This window comes from Panthera onca, chromosome E3, assembly GCF_046562875.1.
Source record: "Panthera onca isolate mPanOnc1 chromosome E3, mPanOnc1 haplotype 2, whole genome shotgun sequence".
In the NCBI taxonomy this organism is placed as follows: Eukaryota; Metazoa; Chordata; class Mammalia; order Carnivora; family Felidae; genus Panthera; species Panthera onca.
Genome location: NC_138354.1, coordinates 10,366,813 through 10,389,465, shown reverse-complemented (window position 1 = coordinate 10,389,465; position 22,653 = coordinate 10,366,813). Strand labels below are relative to the sequence as shown.

The window sequence follows — 22,653 nt, the reverse complement described above, 5'->3', positions numbered from 1 at the left end:
CGAGCTTGGTGGCCCCGGTGTCTGGGAAAACTCCCTTCCTCCTGGGTCACTGGCCTACTGCCGCTTTCCCTGGCCCCCGTTCTTCCTCCAGGCCCTGGAATTAATAAAAGCTCTGAGCTGCCTGTGGTTTTTGGAATGAGTGTTTGTTCCGTCAGGATTCAGGCAGCGAGTGGGGTCCCCCATCCCCTCTCCATCCGCACTGTTTTTTCCCATCTTGTGCAGGACAGGCTCACCGGTTCACACAACTCGGTCTGAGGGTCCCCAGACTGAATCTCCAGGAAGCCTCCTCACCTGATCTTTTCTTCCTCTTTCCTAAACCCACCCGACAACCTGGACCTTCCTGGTCACTTCTCTCCACTCGTTCATAGATTCAAGGCCAGGGGAGCTCATCCCCTCTCAGGATGGCAAATAGCTTCCATCACCAACCATGTTTGCCTGGCAACGGTGGCCTGAAATGGGGTTAAGAAGGATTCTGCGGATATCCCGGTTTAGCGGGTGAGAACCATGCAGTTGCTTGGTAATGTCTGCCTGGGAGCAAGCGGCAGGGGTTGTGCTTTTCATGCCTCTGATCTAGTCTGAGTCCCCATTCCCCATTAGGACTAATCCAAAGTAGAGGTCAGATGCTTAACCAACTGAGCCACCCAGTGCTCCCTCCCGCCCTTTTAAAAGTTAATTTATTTATTTTGAGAGAGAGAGAGAGAGAGCATGTGGAGGAGGGGCAGAGAGAGAAGGAGAGAAAGAGAATCCCAAGCAGGCTCTGCCCTGTCAGCACAGAGCTTGATGACGGGCTCGATCCCACGAACCGTGAGATCGTGACCTGAGCTGAAATCAAGAGTCGGATGCTTAACCCACTGAGCCACCCAGGCGCCCCTCCCGTGATTTTCTTGATGCCAATATTTGAGATATAGAATGAATGCATCCGGGGTTTCACGTGATGGTCACCTGCCCACTTCCTCCACCCTCCAGCCCCAGTCATTTTAAAAAGAATGGAACTTGGTGGCTGACTGTGGTTCCCCCTTTGAAATAGTTCTCTCCAGGCGACTTTCAGGAAAGGCCTCCACAAACAAGGTGGGTAAACACAAAGGTGTGAAAACCCTAAGTGCTGATGAAAAGCACTGGGGAACTCTGGGGTGTCTAAAATAGTCCTTGGGGACTGCTCCGGCACCTTCTGTGACAAACCCACCCGTCTTGACCTGCTGCACCACCCTTTCCCGCTCTGAGCTGGCCTCGGGATCCTCTACCCTTCTCCAGACGTGATACACACTTAACGGCACGCACACACGCACGTGCACACATACGCACACACGGGGACGTGAACACAGACAGTGTCTCTCTCTCTTTCTCTCTCCCACTCACATGGCAGTTAAGAGCCAAGGTTCTGGGCTCATGTATCTCAGGTTCAAGTCCCCACCGTCCCATTTTGAGCTGTTTGACTCTGGGTGAGTCACCCTCCCCGAGCCTCAGTTTCCCCTGTGGTGAGGAGTCAAGGAGCACGTTGCACACGTCGGCTGTGGGGTAGCCGCTCGGCAGACAGTAGCTGCAGCCTCCTTGCAGCCCTACTGGGATCCCTGGTGCAGGAAACTGGGGCAGTGAGAGGGGTGTGGCCCGGCCCCAGGGGCTCTGCAGAAAATTCGTCTCCGTGCCCCCTGCCCAGAGCTCGGCACTGGGCCGGGGACATAGTAGAGGCTCAGTCAAGCCCTGTCGCGGGAGGGAGGGCGGGCGGGAGGACCAGGATTTTGCTCTCAATCTTGGGGTTGTTTTCCCTCCGCGAAAGACTTAATTTGCTTCAGAGGCATAAAGGGGCATAAATTCTGCCTGTTTCTGGACCAGCTAAGCTGGGAGAAGGCCGCTGCAGCCTCCGCTGGACGAGAGGGGCCCCGGGAGGCGAGCCCCACCCTGCTGCTCGGTCTCACTGCCCTCCTGGGCCCCATGTTCTGTGCCTTCTGTCATGTCCGCCACCCCAGCTGGGCCCCGGCCAAGCCCTTGCTCGCTGGTGAGGGCCAAGCCGCGGCCGTGCCAGGCTTAGCGGAGGCCCTTGGCCAAGAACAGCCGAGCCGTTCTCAGGAAAGCTGGGGGATTAAGCCGCGGGCCAGCGGGGACTCAGGTATCCGCCTCTTGCCGCAGCTTGGGGATGAGGGGCACGGCGACCTCCCAGCTGCCAAGGCTGTGAATGCGCGGGGACCGGCGCGAGCCGCCCACCCGGGGACATGGGGACACAGTGCTGCCTGGGCCAGCTCGCTTGGGGACGGCCTTCGGGAAGGAGCCGAGGCCACATGGCTCCTGCCTCCTGTCTCAAATAGTCCTAGGTCCCGGGGCCTGGAGCACTGTCCCCGCCCCGGCCCAGAGCCGGACTGGAGCCTGGATGACAGCAGCCTAGTTCCTGTCCCTGATGCTCCAGACGTGGGCTCTCAACTCCTTGGAGTCTCCTGGGGTTGGGTACGAGGATACGGATGGCTCACGGCAGGTGGTCGCTTCTGCTGGGGCCACCTCTCTGCCCAGCCAGCGTGATGTGGAGTCAACAGCCTGGCCTCGCTGCGGGCAGTGGTGTGACGGGAGGGTTCTGGCACCTGTCCCTGGCTGTGGAGGGGCCCACCTTGCTGGGGTGTGGGTCCGAGCTCTGCTCCTCATCTCCCATCTAGAGCGTGCCTCTCCAGTCCTGTCCTGTCCAGATCCAACCCATCCTTCCTTCAGGACTTGCTTGCCTCCGGGAGACTTCTTTGACCTCGGGCTGGATTGAGGTTTCCTTTGCCTCCCTCCCTCCCCCGCCCCCCCTCCGCCCCCCGGGGCCCTATGGCGTGACATCAACCACCTGGACTGCCACCACCATCTGCAGTCACCTCTGTCTCCCTTAGACAGGAGGCCCTTAGAGGTCACCCTTCCTGCCTCGACTCCCCGGACTCTCTCTCATGACCCTAATGTTCCCGTTGCCCTCTGGGCTGTGCCTGCCACTGGCTGGGCCCCATCAGAGCAGGTGGCCGCCTGACCTGGCCTGGTCCTCTGTCTGGGCCTCCTCTAAGGCCCCTCCCTGTGGGCTCAGGCGGGTGGGGGTGTCTGCAGGGACGCTGACTCAGATGTTATTTTGGGCTCCCCTTGGGCCCGGCATGCTCTGGGCCCTCAGGCCTGTTTAGACGGCTGGGCCGGATGTGACCAACTCCAGGCACTTGGTTCTCCGCAAGGCTGGGTGAGAGGCAGGCCAAGGCAAATGCCGGCTGGGGGTGGGGGGGGGGGGGTGGTTCGGGCAGGAAGGACAGGCCTGGCAGGTCAAGGGACCCAAGGAGTGACCGAGGCCCTGCTCACCTCAGGCTTTGTTCTTAGCTCCAGGGGTCCTAGCAGAGGCCCTGAGCTGGGGGACAGGTGCACTCGGCCTTGAGAGGTCATTGTCTGGTAGATCCATGGTCTCAGAATCTCAAATTAGAATGCCGGTCAGAGGGGTCAGACCTCAGAGGGCATGGCCTCGACGGCCCTCACACAGACATAACACCTGTGCCCCTGGGGCAGGGGCCTGAGGCCCATCTCGACCTGGGTCTCTGACTGTCCCCCTCTCCCACGCCCCACTTTAGAGCTGTCATCTCAAAAGCCGCTCAGCCAGAAGCCAAGAGGCAGGTGTCCTGTGGGCCCTGGGCAAGCTTCTTCTCCCGGTGGGCCTCAGATTCTTTGCCTGTGGAAAGAGGTATTTGGTTTCAACACCCTTTGGACCCTGGTGCCCTGTTCACCTGTGGGCCAGGACAACCCCGGTTCTGCTGTTCTGATGTGGCCCTTCCAGACGGGGGCTGGTCGTGCCTGACTCTCTCTCCCTGAAGTCATGTGTCCTGAGCCTCTGCCCCAGGCCCTAGCCAGGAAGAGTCTAAGGAAACGTGAACATCGTTGCGCTCTGTCCACCACGTCCAAATTGAAAGCAGAAGAGGCCGGAGCCTTTGCTGTTAGCTCCTGCAGAGCAGGTGACCAGCCTAGGGCTGCGGCCGGACGCCCAGGTGCACCCCGGGGGCTGACGCCTGTGCAGGGTCCCTCACCGCCACCAGCTACCTCGGTGGGAGGTCTTTCTGAGGGAGGGTGGGGCTGGGGCACTGACACTCTCTCCAGCCGCCCTGGGGGACCAGGGAAGCACACCCATCCCAGAAATGTTCCGGAGCCACCTGAGTGCTGTGCGTGTGGACAGCACTCGCCACCACCGCCACCTTGCTTGGTCACCCGCAGCACAAGACCAGGGACCAAGGTGAGATGAGACAGAAGGCCGAAGGGGAAGGAGAAGCAGGGCATGTGGTCAGAGGAGGTGTCCCAGGGAAGGCCCCGTGGCTGGCTTCTGAGCTCAGAGCAGGAAAAAGGAGGAAAAGCGGTTGCAGGCATCCACGGGAACAAAGCCTGATGTGTCCCTGTCACAATGAGGTGAGGGTGTGGGGATACGGGTGGGCCCCTTCCTATGCTCCTGTCTAGGTGGAGACTCAAAAGTTTCTAACTCTAGACCCCTTGGAGTTGGAAGGCCTCGAGGGAGCCCCTTGTATGGAGGGTAAGACTGAGGCTCAGAGAGGGGCACGGCTTGCCCAGAGTCAAGGCCCGTGGCCAGTAGGGGAACAGGCATCCAGGTCTCTGTCTCCCACGTTCAAAGACAGTGCTTGGCCAAGAGGAGCCTGGGCGTGGGTGGGGGGCAGTAGACCTCCATTCCCAGCAAACTGCGCCCCCCCCCCCCCCACTCCAACCTGATCCCAAACCCAGAGATATTCCCACCAGGTCTCCCAGGCAGGTGGTGGAGAAGGGTGGCCTTCCAGGGCCCGGGACCCTTTGGACTGAGGACACGGTTGGCCCGGGAAGCCCAGCGTTCAGGCAGCCGCCCAAGTATGTGGACGGCAGTGTGGACAGCATTCTCGCCACGTTCCCAGAGCACGCACCAAGGAAAACATGGAATGTTTCTTGGATGACACAGTCTCCATCCAAAGTCATGCATTCCTGTGGGAGGGCAGTGAGGAGGGGTCGTGGCTGTCTGCAGACGTGGGTCCCCAGGTTGTGCCCAGAGCCAAGGGAATCTGTGTTGGATGCATCACCTGGTGGCTGTGCCATTGGCTCGTGGCTGCAGTGCCTGGGCAGCGTGTCAGCAGACGCTGGCCTTGTGCGGACGGCCGACGCCCTGGTTCTCTTTCCTCCCCGGGGCGCTCAACTAGGACATCTCCCGACTAGCCTGCCCTGGCCCATGTGTATCTCCAGCCCCGAGCAGGCAGCAGGTGCAGCCCTCGACCTTGTACACATTGACTTTCCCTTGTTCATGTGTCCTGCCTGGGCACCAACTGGTAGGTTGGTACTTAGAGGGGGGCGTGTCCTCAACCTGGTCTGGACACAGGGTCACTTAAGGCAGTTTACCAGCTTAGGCTCTACCACCATTTGAGTTTGGCTTGAATAATACGTCCTCTCCCCACCTCTAGCCTCAGTTTCTCCCTCTCCTAGCAGTCCTGGCCATTGCCTTCACAGCAGTCACTGTGGTCAGGATGGAGGGCAATGGGCCAGGGCTGGGCTGGGGGGGGCGGCGACAGAGTGAACATGTGAGGGCGTGGTGTGGAGGCCCCATCCTTTTGGTGTCTCAGTGATGGCCTTTTTGTAAAAAGAGGGAGCTTCTGGCTTTGAACTTGGAGATTCTGAGTCCTGGACAGTCCGAGGTGGAAGTTGGGGACCCAGAGAGGGCACACCTGAGGCTTCCGGCCTAGACGAGCCCAGTCAAAGGGGGTACAGTCTGGGAAGAGTGCTGAATTCTCTGACCAAGAAGGCTGGGCTAACACTGGGGGGCAGTGGGAGCTGAGGGCTCCCTTCCCTCTACCTTCGAGAGGCCGCGATGACTCTGGAAGAGCGGACCTGGGAGATGGGTTTTGAAGGTTGAATAGGAGTTTGCCAGCAGATCAGAGCAGAGAGGGATTTGGGAGCCAAGGCATCATGTGTGCAAAGGCCCCAGCGTGTCAAGAAGTGTGGGCACATCCAGGGACGTGCGGGAGGTCAGGAAGGCTGAGCGTGAGAAGGGCCATGAGGAGCCACGAGGGACGGACCTGGCCTGGGGGCGGTGATGAAGGGGAGCCTGAAGTCAGGGAAAATTCTGCAGCAGGTCTGCCTTGAGAGTGGATGCAGAGTTGGGCAGGGTTCAGTGATGAAGCAGAATCTGAGCGGGAGGGATGGGGATGGTCTGAGCAGTGGCACAGAGGCGGCAGCATGGGGAAGAATGAGGGGTCCAGGACGGCTGGTGAGGGAATCGAGGCCTGGCCCTGGAAGGCCCTGGAAGGTCCTGAGGCCTCCTTCTGTCCAAGACGGCTGCCTCGTCCTGCTCTGGTCTAGGTGTCTCTGGCTGGTACGGAGAAACCGCAGTGCTCACCCCACTATGGTTTACATCGCTTGCATACCTCTGGGATCTTATCTCCAAGGGTCTGTCGTGCGTGCCCACCTTGCCAAGTGGTCCCGTCACTACTTGCCTCATAAATCAGGCCTGTCTCTCTCCACCACCTTCCCGCTCCTACCACACCCTCCTGGTGCTGCCTGGCCTCACCCCGAGTTCCACCCAGCTGGGGAGGCAGAGAGGGGCCCGGAAGCAAGCCCAGGCCCTGCCCGGGAGCTCCAGAGCTGCAGGGAGGATGTCCTGGCTGACCTGGTTTTCAGGAAGTATTCCCAAAGATCTCCAAGGATGGCTCCTTGGCGGGGGGAGTCAAGCCTGCCCCTTCCTGCTGTGGCCTGACCTAGGGTGGGGTCAGGAGCGGGCAGATCCTAGTTGCCATTCTCAGGAGGCTGGACACCAGCCCTCTTCGAAACTCACAGGCCTGTGTCTATACTCCATGTGAATTACAGCCACCACTGCTCTTCCAGGCCTCGCGTCCCTTGTCTGGAAAACGGGTGCATTCACTCATTCATTCAACAAACACGTACTCTGTGTTTGTCCTTGTGCCAGGCCCCAGCATGGAGATAAATCGAACAGAGCCTCCTTTCTTAGAAAGAGGCAGAAGATAGTTGGGATCTCCCACCCTGCCTAGGCTGCGCCCCATCCACACCGGCTCAGTTCAGCTCACCCTGCAGGACCGCCTCCGACAGGACCACGGCTCAGGAGGCTCTTCCGGGCCAGAAGGCGGCTCTTTGCCTCCAGCACCCATCTTGCTTTCCCACTGGGCGTTTCTGGAAAGGGCCAGGGAAGGCTTGGGGCCCAACCCTCTGGTCTCATTCCTGGCTGCCCACATCAAAGGCATCCGCCTGGGAGCTCGGCAGATGCCCCTGAGGCCTCCCCGGACTCTGGGAGGACCTGAGCTCGAGGCATTTATTCTCTGGAAAAATCTCCTTCTAGGCTCTTCTTCCCCAGCAGTGGGCTCCTGAGAACTCAGGTGGGGTGGGGGGAGAATGAGGGTGGTGTGGGCTGTTGCCTCCAACGAGCCCACCAAAAGCCACCCGTTGTCAACCACTGGGCTCAGCCTCGCTGAATCTCAGACACGAAAGCAGGCGAGCTGGAGGATTCTACCTCTGTCAAGTTCAGAAACGGCCAAAGTAGTCTCTGGTGGGAGACGTCAGAGAGGGCTTCTCCTTGCCGGGGCAGGGGCCCGGAGGGGGGGGGGAGGAAAGAGCTGTGACTGGAAGGGGGTATCAGGCGGCTTTGGGGGGGCTTGACCGAGTTCTGTAGGTTGACGGGGGCTCTCAACTCAAGTGTGAATTTTCACACACTGAACGCATTGGTTCAAAAAGGAGTTGCGGTATTTTACGATATGTGTATGTATATGTACGTGTGTGCATGTGTGTGTGTGCAAATCTCTCCCTCTCTCTCTCTCTGTCAATAACAGCAGCCACTTAGCTCTATATTTGGGACAATCTGGCTAATGCTCTCTCTCCATGCGATTGGGTTCAATGCTGGGGAGGTGGGTGGGTGGAGGGAGGTAGGGACTATAGGTCCCGCCCTCTCACCCTGGACTGGCACCCTGGGGATGGGGAAGGGCCCCTGGGGCCCCGTCCAGCTGCAGGGACCAGCGGCGCTGGCCAGAGTGGACAACTGTAGCCCCCTCCCGTCCCTGCTAACTGGCAAAAGGGGGCTGCCCGGGCTGTAAACCCCTCAGGGCAGACCTGTGCACCCCGGAATAGCTCATTGTTGACCAACCGACTGCCCACCATGCAGACTGCTGCCCACCGCTGGTCAGGATGCCCAGAGGCAGGCTGGAGCACGGTTGTCCCAGGGGCCAGGGAACCTTCTGGAAAAGAGCCGTTGGTTCAGCTGGCATAGACTCGGGGACAAAACAAAGGGGACAGATGGTTGGATATTTGCACACACACAGTCACGGACACATGTGGGTGTCCACATGCCTAGCTTGGCCCCAGACATCCAGACACACACGTACCCTGCTGTTGAGGGGCGCTCGTCCCACCCCGGACTCGGAGAGCCTTGGGGTCAGCGCTGGGGCCTGTGTTGGGTGGCCCTCTGTTGGATGACCAAAGGGGTGAGGCACAGCTACCTGGAGCACCCCAGGGCCGCACCCTGGTGGAGTATAGACACACTGGGAAGGGTAGACACGTCCTTGCCAGGTCTCTCAATGGCTTCTCGGTCTGGCTATGTCTTGGCTGGAAGGTCTGGTTCTAAACAACCATTGGAAAAACCAGAGAGGATTCTGGGAGGAGCACTGAGGTAGGGGGGCACAGATGGAGTCCTACACTGGAGATCTGAGTCTAGGCCCCTCTGTTCCACGAGGATGCCACACGTGTCCCCGTCCCCTCGCCCCTGCCACCTCCTGATGGCATTAGCCTTTCACCTCCCCCAGCCCTGGCAGCTGGCCGGGGTCCTTCAAGGGTCTGCTTTTCCTGTGCAGCATTTGCCAGCGACCCCTGACCTCTCCCTGACCCCTCCCTGACCCCTCTGCTGCCTCCTGCCTCCCACCCTCATTGCATCCCAGCCCTGACCTCATGTCTGCAGGGCTGCGGGCAAGGGTGAGATAAGGCGGGCATTGCACCGCTCCCTCCTGGGGACCGACGGGAAGGGCGGGCCGGGCTGCCAGCCTCAAGTGCGCCCATGACTCACCAGGTGGGCAGGGCCGAGGCTGGCATCCGGGAGGAAATGCCACTTCCTCTGGATAAGGCTGCAGGCCCTCCGGTTTTGCCTTATGGTGTGTGCACTCGGGGTTTTTTTCAAGTTCTCCCCCTCCTATGTTACAAAGATATTCTCCAACGGTTTATTCTCCTCTTGCTTTTCCTATCTAGGTCTGTCTTTTATCGCTTTGGAGTCACCTTCTTAGGAGAGACTAAGTCTGCTTCGGTGGTAATTTTTCTCCATAGAGTGAGCCCATGTCCTCAACCCGACTAACCATTCCATCCTTAACCCGTGGACCTGGGGCTGAGTTCAGCTCCCTTTGAACCGGCTGATCTGTTCTGTCGCCCATCTGGCTGTTTTTGTACCTGGATCATACTGTTTTCCCGACCGGGGCTTCATAGTCTGTGCTAATAGCAGGCAGGGCCAGTCCTCCCCTCTTGGTTCTTTTCTTCTCAAAGTCAGCTAGCCACTTACAAATCTTTATTCTTCCAAGTGGGGGAGGGACGGGGGGGGTGGGGGGACAGAGGATCCGAAGCGGACTCCGTGCTGACAGCCGAGAGTCCGATACGCGACTCGAACCCATGAACCGTACAATTATGACCTGAGCCAAAGTCGAACGCTCAACCCCGACTGAGCCACCCAGGCGTCCCCTCCATATATTTTAGAGCAAGTTTATCAAGTTCCTCAAAAATATCCAGCTGGAATTCAGGATCTTGGTTCAGAGGAGGACTCCACCGGCAACACGGCAGACGGGAGGAGGATGATATTTGTGCGTCTTAAGCAACAAGGGACTGAGGTTCTGGAATACACATGGGATGGCTGTGAAGTGAGGACGGATAGACTGCAGCCCCTATAGCAAAATGGGCAAAGGGTATGAACTGGCCATTTGCAGGAGAGGAAATGTAAACAACCAGAGAACAGAAAGGACCACTCAAACTCACTTATAATCCGAGAAATGCAAATCAGAATAATAAGAAGATACTGCTTACCACCCATCAAGCTGCCAGGCAGTAGAGAGGTAAGTACTGGCCAGTGTTGGCAGGATGTAAGCAGGAGTGGCCCCAATGAGGGGCCATCCAGCAGCGCTCTGTTCAGTCAAATCCATGTAGAGGCAGGGAGAGGGCTTCCCCAGGTGCCCATCAGTGGAGTGTGTGTGCAAAAGGTGGCCACGCCCACACCAGGGCACCACGTGACAGTCACGTGTGAAGCCACAAGCCCAGTGGAGATGAGACTAGGTCGTTAGATCTTAAAAACAGAGCACGAGGGGCGCCTGAGGGGCGCCTGGGTGGCTCAGTTGGTCCAAGAGTCTGACTTCGCCTCAGGTCATGATCTCGAGGTTCGTGAGTTCGAGCCCCGAGTCGGGCTCATTACTGTCAGTGCAGAGCCTGGAGCCTGCTTCGGATTCTCTGTCTCCCTCTCTCTCTCTGCCCTCTTCCCTGCTTGCACACACTCTCTCTCTCTCTCTCTCAAACAAATAATAAAATAAAACATTAAAAAAAAAAAGCAGCGCGAGTGGAAAAAATAAGAAAGAAGTACAGCCCACAGCCCAACTCCACTCATGTAAATAACACCCCCTCAACAGCCAGACACATTTTAAAAAATGAGGTGAAATTCACATAGCGTAACATTGACCCTGTTTTGAAGCATACAGTCCGGTGGCATTTGGTACAGTCACGATGTGGTGCAGCCACCAGCCTAGTTCCAAGACATGCCATTCCCCAAGAGGAACCTCCGTGCCAGTTAAGCATCCAAGAATACACAGGAATAAAAAAGACATGCTTGGGAAAGTTTGCCTGTGGGGGCACAAACAGGATTGAAAGGAACAATATAAATGAAGCTTCCTCGGCACGGGGAATATAGTCGATAATACAGTAACAGTATGATAATATGGCACCCAGACTTGGAGAACGCATGTGCATATGTATTGTTGTGCACCTGAACTCATACAATATTATTTTTAAAAAAATTTTTTAATGTTTATTTATTTTTGAGACAGAGAGAGACAGAGCATGAATGGGGGAGGGTCACCGACAGGGAGACACAGAATCCGAAGCAGGCTCCAGGCTCCTAGCTGTCCGAGTACAGAGCCCAACGTGGGGCTTGAACTCACGGACTGTGAGATCATGACCTGAGCCGAAGTCAGATGCTTAACCGACTGAGCCACCCAGGCGACCCGAACTCATACAATATTGTATGTCAATTAGTCTTCAATAATAAAAAAAATTAAATCAGTGAATCCTCTCTACTTGAGGGCCAAAAAGAGATTTAAAAATAACATATAGGGGCACCTGGGGGGCTCAGTCGGTTAAGCATCTGACTCGTGATTTTGGCTCAGGTCCTGATCTCACGGTTCATGGGTTGGAGCCCCATGTTGGGCTCTGTGCTGACAGTGCAGAGCCTGCTTCAGATTCCCTCTCTCTCTCTCTCTCTCTCTGTCTCTCTGCCCCTCCTTGGCTCACATGCACTCTCTCTCTCTCAAAATAAATAAATAACCATTAAAAAAACCCCACATAAACTGGAGGTTCAGGTTCCCTCTACTCCAGGCATCCAGGGATCAGAGACCCTGGAAAGACCCCGGTGCCCCAGAGGAGTGTCCCCTATCCCCTCTCGGCTCCTGGCACACGGCAGGAGACCAGGGCAAAAGTGGTAATTTGGCCTTGGAAGGAGGTGGTCGGGAGGAAGCAGCCAGTGTCGGGCGGGGGTGGAAGGGGTGGGAACCTGAGGGCCGTGTCAGACACCCCCCTTCTGCTGGCCCCTGGTCTCCAGGGCAGAGCAGGGCTTCATTTTCTGAGCAAGAAACCCAGACATGAGGTTTGCCAGAGGCCTTTTTGTTTTTTTGGATTTGAGCATTTATTTATATGAAAAGTCTTACCAAGGTATAAACATTCTGGGCCTTTGCACATGCTGTGGACTTAGCTGGAATGTTCCCTCCAAGCCCCCCTCCCACTGGGTGTCCGCCTGGTGAACTCCGGCCACCCCTGGGGGGCACCTCCTTCGGGCAGCTTTCTCTGCCCAATGTCTTTCCCTGCACCCCAGGGTGCTCACTCCCACCCTGGGGGGACCCACAGCCCCTCACGTGATGGTCGCCATCCGTTTCCGTGTCAGTGCTCCCCCCCGCCGCTTGCCAGGGATTCTCCAGGGCAGGAGGCTGCCTTGTTGTATTTTCCCAGGTGGTGCAACCCCATGGGGTTCAGAAACGTCAGGTGCACAGATAACCTGTGGGTGTTTAGCTGCACCTGCCTGGGCTCTGGACCATGGTGGGGGCTATCTTCCCAGCGCCCAGTAGTTGGAGTCTGAATTGAGGTGGTCTCCAGGCCCCTCCTCAGCTCCCTAGGAGGCTGGGGCAAACTTATTCTCTCCTGCCAGAGACTCAGGGCCTGTGACAGGGAGCTCTGGTCCCCAGGGTGCTGGGCATTCAGTGTGTGTGGGTAGTCAAGACCCCCGACTCCGGAAGGGAGAGGGGAGAGGGGGCAAATGAGGCTGTCACGTTGGGGGGCTTTCTGAAGGGCCCAGGGCTCCTATTTCCATCTCAGCTGCCCTCGGTTGGCTCGAAGGATGGGGACACATGCGTAGCCTGCTCACCACCCACCCCGAGGCCTTCCATGGGCCCCCGCCCCAGCAGCTTCACATGCCTTGTCTCCAAACGGGTTCAGTCTTCCCAGACAAGGGGCCTTGTCTGGGCCAGTCTGGGGGACTTTTTTTAAGCCCCCAGTTTGGGAACGTGAGGGAGAGATGGGATTTTTTTTTTTTTTTTAATGCATGTACTTTGGTTTTCTGTGCAACCAGCTCCCAAAGTCACTGCTCCCCTCCTCGCTTGGCAGGGCTGCCCCCCTCGTGCTGTTGACCTTGGCTGCGGGTTTGCGGGGGCTGGAGCTCTCACACCATAAATTCCTGTCTTCTAGGAATCCAGCCTGGGAAAGAAAGGAAACACGGAGGAGAATATTTGATTAACATTTTTCCAATGTGACCACATCACAGAGACGTGTGGCCGGAATTCTCACCCTGGACTGGGCAGGGCAGGACTCGGCTCGTGCCCAGCCGTGGGGAGGGTAGGCTGGGCTGGGGGCCCTTCTGGCCCGAAGGAAGAGTGGGGTCTGAGCTGGACTTGTCCCTCGGGATGGAGGTTTTTGGATGGGAGCCGGGACAGGTCAGACCCCGGGACAGATCTCCCCTGGGAGAGCTCACCTTTGACCTCAGTGGTTCTAGGGCTGCACCCTGAACTCGGGACGGGCCCCAGAGATGCGAGGCTCTGACCTTGTTTTAACCATCAGCTCTCCACTCTGGACAGAGCCCTCCCTGAGCCCAAACTGAATCTTGACCCTAATTCCAGACTCAGACCTGGCCCAGTGACCTCTGACTCCAACCCCAGGCCCAGCCGGGGCTTTCCTCTGTCACTGAACACTCACACAGAAGCCCTTCATGCCTCCCTCTCCGTCCCCAAACCCTGAGCCTTTGTCCTCAGCCTGGAACTAGTTCAGTGGGACTGTCCTCAACCTCACATCTCCAGGCCTCTGGCCAGCCGGCCCCTCTCCTCCCCTGTCTCTCCAGGACAGACCCCTTCTACCAAGGGGTGCCCACCTGCGCCTGGGCCCCTCCCCCCACCTGCTCGACCACCAGCTATCATTGGCACTTAAGCACTGCACCATCAAAGGAAGAAGAGAACCTTCCCGGAGCCCCACTCCCACCTCTGGCTGCCCCGTCTCTTACCTCCCTGCCCCGGCCAGTCTCCAGAAAGCTGTCTGCATACTTGTCTCCACTCCTCACCTCCTTCTCACTCCCCAGCACACTTCGTCGGCCTCCCGCTCCCACCCAGGTCAGTGGGGACCCCATGGAGCCCAGCCCCACCGGCACTGCACTGGTGTCACCTCAGCCTCATTCAACACCGGACCACCCGCCCCTCCCTCCCCCAATACCGTCCCCTTCCGGGCTCCTGGGACCCCACTCGACCCTCCTTGGTCCAGATGGGCGGTGCTGTCTCTGCCTGGATGTCCATCTCTGGCACCTCAATCTCAGCAGTCCGAACCCAGAGACCTCCTCTTCCCCCCAAACTGCTCCCCCCCCAGTGCTCTGGGTCAGTGACGCAACTGTCCCTGTTGAACAAACCTGAGTCACTTCTACACACGTGCCTCTTCCTCCCCGTCCCAGGTCCAGCCGCCGGCATGCCAGGAAATCTCATGCTTGTCCATGTCTAGATTTCCACTAGGACAGCACTGTCCTGTTACCCACACCCACCGCTCCCTACCCTCGTCACCCCTCCCCCCTTACCCCTCTGCTCCCCGCCTTCCCCTCGAAGCTGCTATCCGATTTCCACCCTATCTCTTGGGATAGCTTTCCCACCCTACCCTCATCCCCTCCTGCCCCTTCTAATCCAGTCTGACCTGTTAAAAACACCAACCGTAGAGTGTCACTTGCCCTGCACTAACTGCCCACCACCTGTAGGACAACATAAGAAACCCTTGCCGTGCCCACAAGGCCTTGTGTTCTATGGCTTCAGACCCCCACAGCGATCTCGCCTCGAGTTCTCTTGTTCCGACTCTGGGTCGGCCACCCCGGACACACCCGGGTGTATCATGTGCCCCTCTCCCTGGAGTCCTCTTTGCCTCGTTCCCTCCGGCTGGTGGCAGCGTGACTGGCTAATGTCTGCTCAACCGTCGGCTTAGTGCAGACATCACCTCTAGCGGGAAGCCTTCCTTCCTTCCGAGGGCTGGTCTGGGCCCCCTGCTCTGGGCTGCCATGGGGACCCGCGGAGCGCAGATCACATGAGTGATAATTTCCTGGCTCACTGACCTGAAGTTTGGAAGTCCCCCAGGAGCAGAGACCGAGTCTGGGCGCCCACCACTGTTTTCCCTGTTCCAGGCACACGGCAGTCCCTCCAAACCATTTTTAGAATGAATGAGACAGGGGGCGCCCGGGTGACTCAGTCAGTTCAGCATCCGACTCTTGATTTCGGCTCAGGTCATGATCTCACAGATCGTGACATCAAGCCCTGCGTCAGGCTCTGAAGCCTGCTTAAGATTCTCTCTCTCCCTCTCTGCCACTTCCCGCCCCCCAAATGCAATGAATGAACTAAAGAGAGCTCTAGGTGGGTGGGTCCCTGGCTTCTTTCCCTCCGTGTCCCCAGGGACAAGAAGAGGGCAGGTACAGAGGAGGGGATTTGCGGGCTGCTGAACTAATGCATTCATGAAAAGCCAAGGTAGCAGTGGGGCCAAAGTGAAGGAAGGCTGTTTTCCCAGAAGTGGGGACTGATGGACCCAGAGTGGTGGGCGGGGAGGGACAGAGTCCCGGTAACTGAGCATTTCCCCTTTCCAGGGACCAGGAGGACATTAAGGCTCAAGGGAGGTAACAGGAAAAGGAAGCAGGCCTGGGTGTCTGGGGAGAGAAAGAATAGGTTGGGGGGCCCGGGGGACACCCCTCAATCAGGTTTGCAGCCCTGTGGCATGGAGAGGACCCTCATTTGATAAAGGGGCTCTGAGGCCCAGGGAGGGTCTGCAGCTTGCGACAGCGGCCAGCGGCAGAGCTGGACCCTGGAACCAGGACCTGGACTTCGATACACGTTCTCAGTTCCCAGAAGATTACACCCCCTTGGCTTTGGTCTTCACTTCCCGTGCTCACATCATCACCCCTGGTTGCCCACCTGGCTCTCCTCAGCTGAGAGCCCACCTGGCTCTTGGGAGCTTCCTCTACCGCTCACTCACAATCCCCGTCTTTGAGCCTCTGGACCTGGTTCCACACTGGCCTCCCATTCCCCAAACCCACTAACCTCTCCACCCACCCATCCTTCCTCTCCCTGCTGCCCACCTCAGTCCTGTACCTGAACCAATCCCACACCCCGCCCTCCCCGACCCCCGGGATCATTTACACATTGATGTAGCGTGTACTGAAATGGTGGGGGGTGAGCCAGGTATTAAGGACAAGCATTTTTTTCTTAGAACACCACCAATGGACCCTGTATTTCATCTGGAAAAATACATGGGGGACATTTTTTTGTAAGAAATTCAAAACAAGAGGAGAAGGAAAGGGAATAGGATCCTGTGCATAAGAACAGTATTTGCTGTGCACCCACGTGTCAGACACTGTACTGAGTGCCTCACATGCATGCTGACTACAACCCCATGTGAGGTTGTCACGGGGGGAGTCTCCACTGCCATCCCCACCTCATATTTCTATGAGAAGGGACTTTATCAAGAGGATGTTCCTGACCTCTCTCTCCTCCCTTGTTCCTCTTTCATCAGGATACTTGTATTTCAACTGTGGTCTGTAGTAACTTGATGGGAGAAGGCTCTTCCAGCAGGTGGAGGGAAGACCCAGGGGGTCCAGCACTACCTATGACACAGGTTCAAGTCTACCTAAGTCAGGGATGAAGGATCAGAGTGCCCACTGAGGCTTTGCTTTTTGGCTTGATTTTCTAATCATATTTTCATATCTTTTTCTTGCCTTATTGCAAAGGCTGGACTCTCTAGTACAACGTTGAATCAAGCTGTGGCAGTGGACAGCAGTCCTCAGTAATAAGGTTAATGTTTTATCTCTGTGACTTATTCCTGTAGCTATCTCTCAGTTTGTTCTGAATGTGTGAGGAAGATGTTATTTATAGAATTCCTAATACTCCATTTTACAGCTGAAGAATTCTGAGGTAGCTTGCCCAAGGTCACACATTTACTCAGTGGCAACGTTCCTATATATAAATCCCAGTGAGTTCGACTTCAAAGACCATAATCTTAGCTATTATGCTATAAAGCCTTCCATAAAACATGTTCTAAAAGAACAATAATTTAATAGCGTGCTACTAGAGTAGATCAGAAACACGCACCATTGGAACAAAACACAAAGCAGCAATTATATACAAGAGCCTACTATATATAAAAACGCAAGACTTGGTAAAGCAAGTATTATAATGAATTGGAGGGACAACAATTTGGGGTGTGAGGAAATTAGCTAACACTTTATATTTATAAATTTATATTTAAATTATCTCCAGGCAGATGACAGAGTTAACACTTACATAAGTAAGTAATAAAATTCTACAGTAGCTAGTAGGAAACATTGCAGTCTTTCTTACCTTCTGGAAAAGCATTTATACATTTTTGTTAACTTCCTTAGCTTTTCTTAAACTTCCCAAGTGGTTTATAAGTTTCCAAGCAATAGAAGAAATCACAAGGAAAAAGATGAATCTTTTTGGCTCTGGGATGGGTGGTGTGTGGGTGGCGGGGGGAAGGGGTAGTGCCCCAGGAGTGACCACAGGGGACAGGGCCACAGTGACCAGAAATCATCTTTGAAGATCGAGAAATACACACCAACACACCACTGCCAAGTCACCGGTGTCTGGAATCCCTGGGCAGCCTGTGAATGCCCACATGGGTCACACTGTCAGGGCACACTCACACCCTTGGTTGTATGCTAGAACTCTGGTTTGCAATCTCACACCCTTGAACTTCCATAGACATGTCTTCTCTTGGCTTCGCCACCCCCATCGACCTCCCACCAACGTGCACCATTGGGGACTTGCTTTGAGATGTCTGTGCACATGTAGATGCTTGCACACCCAGTGGGAAGGTGCAGCCTGTGGCTGGGCACAGGTCAGGGCTCCACCCGTCTGCACGGTCCGGGCCTCTCTGGGTGGCCACCTCTCTCCATGGTGTGGTAGCTGTGGACCCTGTTAGACTCCACCAGGCCAGGAGGCCTGAGCCCAACCCACTGGCCCAGTGGGAGCCCACTCGGTCTGCTGCTTCACTCCCTGCCCCCACATGGGACCCCTCTCCAGCCCAAGAGGGATGGCACATCTCTGTCTGCTCTGAGGCCTATCTGCAGGCCCTGAAGATGAGTGGCATGTTCTTGGCCAGGGTGCAGGGTCCCATCATTCCTTTCACCTGCAGGGTCAGCTCTGTTCTCCAAGGGCACCTACCCAGGCTGAGGCACCACCACCTTCTCGGGGGGGCTCCGAGGGAGCAGGGCGGACCTCCGCTTTGTGCCTCCCAGGTCTGCTCCTGCCCACCAAGCCCCACATCTGCCCTTTACCCTCCTCTAGTTGGTCCAGCCCCAACACCCAATATCTGTCTAGGCTTGCCTCCCAGCCCTGGAACTCCCCCCACTCCCCCCCACCCTCAGGATTTGAGCTCTACCCACAGTTGTGTCTGGAGCTTGGCTGAGCCTGCGTCCAGTCTCCAGGCCCTTGTGAGCCCCTTCTCTGGCAGGCCAGACCCCCATGCCCTGCCTCTGTGCTTGGGGACTCCAGCCAGAGCTGAGCACAGTGCCTGGCACATACCGGGCCCTCAACCAATATTTGCCAAGGGAGTCAATTCCTCGATCATCCCCTCAAATAGTCCAGTGAGCTTCTCGACCCATTCCCTTAGTCTGGACCCTACAGGTGGGCTGCTTTGGACCAGGGGATGAGAACTTGCTTGACTCCATTCTGTCCGTGCCCCCTCCTCCCTGCCCCCCCCAACGTATGTATGCAGGGATGGTGCGTCCTTCCCAATTCAATGTGCCTTCTCCTGGACACGAAGACCAGGGCCTTCGTGCCACAAAGTACCCTGAATGGTGCCCTTTCTGTTGACCTAAGGTCTTCTGCAGGCCTGGCTCACCCTGGACCATAGCCACTCTGTCCCATTTGCCAGTCCGGCTCTTCCATCCGGACCCTCCTGCGTCAGGCGACCTTATGCATTTCCCTCTCGGGGCTGGATGGAGGGTTTCCAGGCAGCTCCAAGGACATGCTGAACCGCTTCCCTTCTCAGCCAGCCCTTGCTTCCCCCTGCCTGTCGTCCTGCAGCCTTGTGGTTCGAAATGAAAAAGGTGATGGGGGGAGGGTTAATCTCTTTGTAGGTCAATGTTGCGCAAGATTTACAAGAAGCGTTAGGGCAGGTGGGACCCACATCTCCCCACACGCCTTAGAGAGTCTCCCCACCTTACTGCACGATGACCCCGACAGAAAGCTCGTCCTCCCGTCTCTGATCTCGAAGAGCTTGGGTTTGCCCTCAGCCCCAACATGTGACGCCCTGTCCGGCGCACCCACAACAAGACAGGGAACTCTGGGAACAGCCGGTGTAGGGGAGAATGCTTCTAGTCGCCTGCACCTGTGTCCCCGAGCTGGATGGCTAGTGTACCCCTCTGGCCAGGGACAAGGCTGCAAGTGGGGCTCAGGCTTTTTCTGGGCTTCAAATGCGCTGACTTTTCCAGGGACTTGCCCCCAAACTTGGATTTCGTGGGTCCTCGCTGTGGCCCCCCACGGGACAAGTAGCCCGCTCTTGGGCACCCAGGCTGATTGCTGCCCGACCTGAAGTCTTTGGGGAGGGAAAAGCATGTTTTAAAAACACACAAAAACCCCATCCTGTCTGAACTGAACATTTTTTCCTGCTTGTCCAACACCATCATTTACATTCTTGGGCTGGTCAGCAGCCAAGATATTTATAGCATTGCCCTGGCACTCCATCTTGCCTAATTGGCGTGGCCGACGGGGCCCCCATCCGTCATGGTAAGTGGGCCTTTCACCGGCCTCTGGCGGGCGCTCAGCTGCCCGGGACATTCCCAGGCCTGGGGGAGGCTGCCTCCCCATGCCCCCTACCAGTGGGCCCGGCCATGCCAGGGGAGCCCCCAGAGCGAGCGTGTGACTCAGGCCAGCGGCCCCATCCAGTCCGAGTGACTTGACGGCCTCTCCCCAGACATTCCCAGGCCTCCCTGCTGCCTTCGAGTTCCCAATCACCCCTCACTCCACCCTTCTGATGCACAGAGGTGGCTCTGTCATTCTGCTGTCTGGTGACTTCTCGGGCTCCTTGCTCTGCAGGATTGGAGCCTCAGCTCCATCAGCCTGGGGAGGACCATCACCATCCATCCCATGACCCGTCCAACCTCCTGGCTCGCTCTCCGCCCCAGCCACATGCCGTTTCCCACAAGGGAAGGTGTGCTCCAGACCTTTCTATGGGCCCTGCCCTGTGCCTGGCATGCTTCCCCCCCCTCTCAGCTTGCTTAACCTCTGTTCCTCCTCTGGTGTCTGCCTTCGACGCCCCCTCTTCTGTGAAGCCTCACCACCTGCACCCCGCACTTCCCACCCTCTGGGGAAGCCCAGGGCTCTCTCACCACACCATCCAGCACATTCATCATCAGACTGTCCTTGCTTGACCTTGAACTCTCCGGGGGGCCAAAAGGCGGGCCTCCTTTGTGCCCCCAGGTGGTTAGGGAACAATCCTCAGCACTGCTGAGAAATCCATTACTGTGTCCCTTGGGTCCTAAGGATTGAATGGTTTTTGTTCCCCAAGTACCGTATTTCACCAATTCCCAGATGACGACGCTGTTACCACAATCTCACATCTTTGAAATTTGGGATGGCGCGTGCTGATTTAGTTCTTGGAGTCTTTATCTGACTGAATGGGCCGTAAAACAGCGGTACACCTTGCAACCGCTGACTTCTCGGACTCGACGGCCTATAGCAAAGGCATCGAGGACGGTTCGTGACCGAGACGGCAGGGTGGCTAGAAGGTCAGACCTCAGAGCTGCCCGCCGTGGGCTCTTAACCTGTCTCTGCCGTATTCTGGTTGCGAGATCCTGGGGTGACTGACCCTGGCTTCTGAGCCTTGGTTTCCACGTCTGAAACTTGGGGGGTGTTGATGTTGCCTCCCTCGGTGGGTGGTGAGGTGACTGCATTCAACACGAGAGAGCGCTGGAAATGCTCAAGAAATAATGGCCACTGCAATTACCCCGCCTGGTAATGCGTCCAACAGAGATTTGAATGCCATCCCGGGATGGGGATGATGGCTGGCAAGGCAGACACGGCTCTCACGGGCCTTGGTTAGTTGGAGAGACAAAAAGGTAAACACGCAGTTATAAATCAAGGAAAATTCCTACAGAGTGGCTCTGAGGGAACGGACTCGGGGCGACCCGGTTTGGTGTGCTGAAGGATGCAAGGTACGTACCAGCCGGGATGGGAGGGACCGGGGGCGGGGACCCGCTCGGTGCAAAACTGCAGGGAAGGGCTTCTAGACAGAGTGAGCAGTGAGTGTCAATGCACAGATGCAAAGAGAGCGAGACAGCACGGGGACAGTAGATGGAGGTGAGGTCACGAGGTCATGCCAGGTCACGGGGGACCTCGTAGCCATCGAGGGGTGTCAGTTTGGCTCCAAACGCAGTAGGAAGCCTCTGGGAGGAGGCAAGAGAACGGTGGGGTCTGCTGTATGTTGGAAGCTGGGGCAGTGGGCCGGAGGGGGTGGAGAGCAGCTTAGCGGTGCCGTCCAGGGAGAGTGGGTGGTGCCTTGGGCACAGCGGTGGCAGCGGGAACCGAGGGAGGCGGGTTCGGGATTTATTTTGGAGGTGGAATTGACAGGTCTTGGCAATGGATCGATGTGGGTGGCGAGAACCAGGAGGATCCAAGGGTGCCTCCCAGTTTTCTGGCCCCAGCAACTGGGCGGACGATGGTGCCGCTTCCTGAGACGGGGAAGATACGAGGAGGAGCAGGTTGGGGAGGAAATCGAGAGTTTACTTTCGGACGCGTTAGGCTTGAGCTGCTATTTGCCTTTGCCTGGCTCACGGCTAACAGAGCTCCATGGGCCTCAGAGCTGCAGCGAGGCCAGAGAGCAGGGTGTCTCCAGCCCACGTGTGGCCCCAGGAGGTGTCTCAAAGCGCTGAAATTGCTCAAGCATCTCTTATCCCGCCTTGTCAATGCCAGAGGCCACCAAGCCTTCCCGGTCCCTGGTAGCAAAAAGCCCTCCATCCTGCGGCCCAGAAGGACCGAGGCCTGGTCTACGGGCCCAGCTGGCGGTGGGGGGGGAGGTGCCCACATCTCTCTTGGGACTCCCCAGCTACTACGCGAACTCTGGGCCGGCCCCTTCTCCATCCCCCAGTTCAGCCCCCACCTGCACATCCTGGAGCCTCTGTAGAATTCTCGAGAACCATGCAGACTCCAGTCCAAATTCCGCCTCTCCCAGCCACATCTACCAGCTATGAGCTAGGTGGCGGAGGGCGAGCGTTCCACATCTGTGCAGTGAGGGTGATGACATCAGTGCCCCCCTTGGGGGTGCTGTGAGCAGGCGTTGAGCCAACGCTTGTAAGAGCTTCAAACCAAGGCTGCTCGAAAGCAAGCCCACAGGCTGCTCTTTTAATTATTTATTATGGTGAGGCACCTCGCTCAAGCCGGCTGTAAAGCCCCGAGTGTGACATCCCCAGGCTGGGACCCCAAGTCTTCCCTTCTTTCCCGGCCTCCCCTCTGGGGGACCCCCGACAACGCTTGGATGGTGGGTGGCAATGCCAGTTAACGGGAAGGGAGGGGGCACTGAGTCACCCCCTATTGGCACACGGTGGCCTCTGGGGCCTGCAGGCAGGGTTGGCCTTGTCTGGTGACTAGAGCAGGAGCTGGAAGGGGGCCAGGGAAGGGGGGACAATGGGCCCTTGTCTTTGCCGAGCTTTCTCCTTCCAAGATGCTCCAGCCCCCAGACAAATATGACCTCACTCCTCCTTAAGGATCCAGGATGGAGGACAGACACCGGCCCCAAGTTGGACCCACCCATCCCGTTTCACAGACTGGAACACCAACTCGCTGCGGGGGAAGAAGACAAGGGGGCACTGAGGCTCTGGCCCCGGTACCTGGCCTGAATCCATGCCCTATCGGGTGGCCACCCCCAGGGCGGGGACCCCAGAAGGGCGAGGCAGCCACAGCC

At 57.2% G+C, this 22,653-nt stretch overlaps 1 long non-coding RNA gene across 1 annotated transcript; it reads left to right on the top strand.

Moving 5' to 3' along the window:
• Nucleotides 1-3,096: 3,096 nt before the first annotated feature.
• Nucleotides 3,097-9,501, top strand: LOC132689436 (uncharacterized). The gene is made up of 3 exons (XR_009615009.3): nucleotides 3,097-3,181; nucleotides 3,561-3,938; nucleotides 9,187-9,501. It is a non-coding gene; the product is annotated as an uncharacterized LOC132689436 (long non-coding RNA).
• The last annotated feature ends 13,152 nt before the right edge of the window (nucleotides 9,502-22,653 follow it).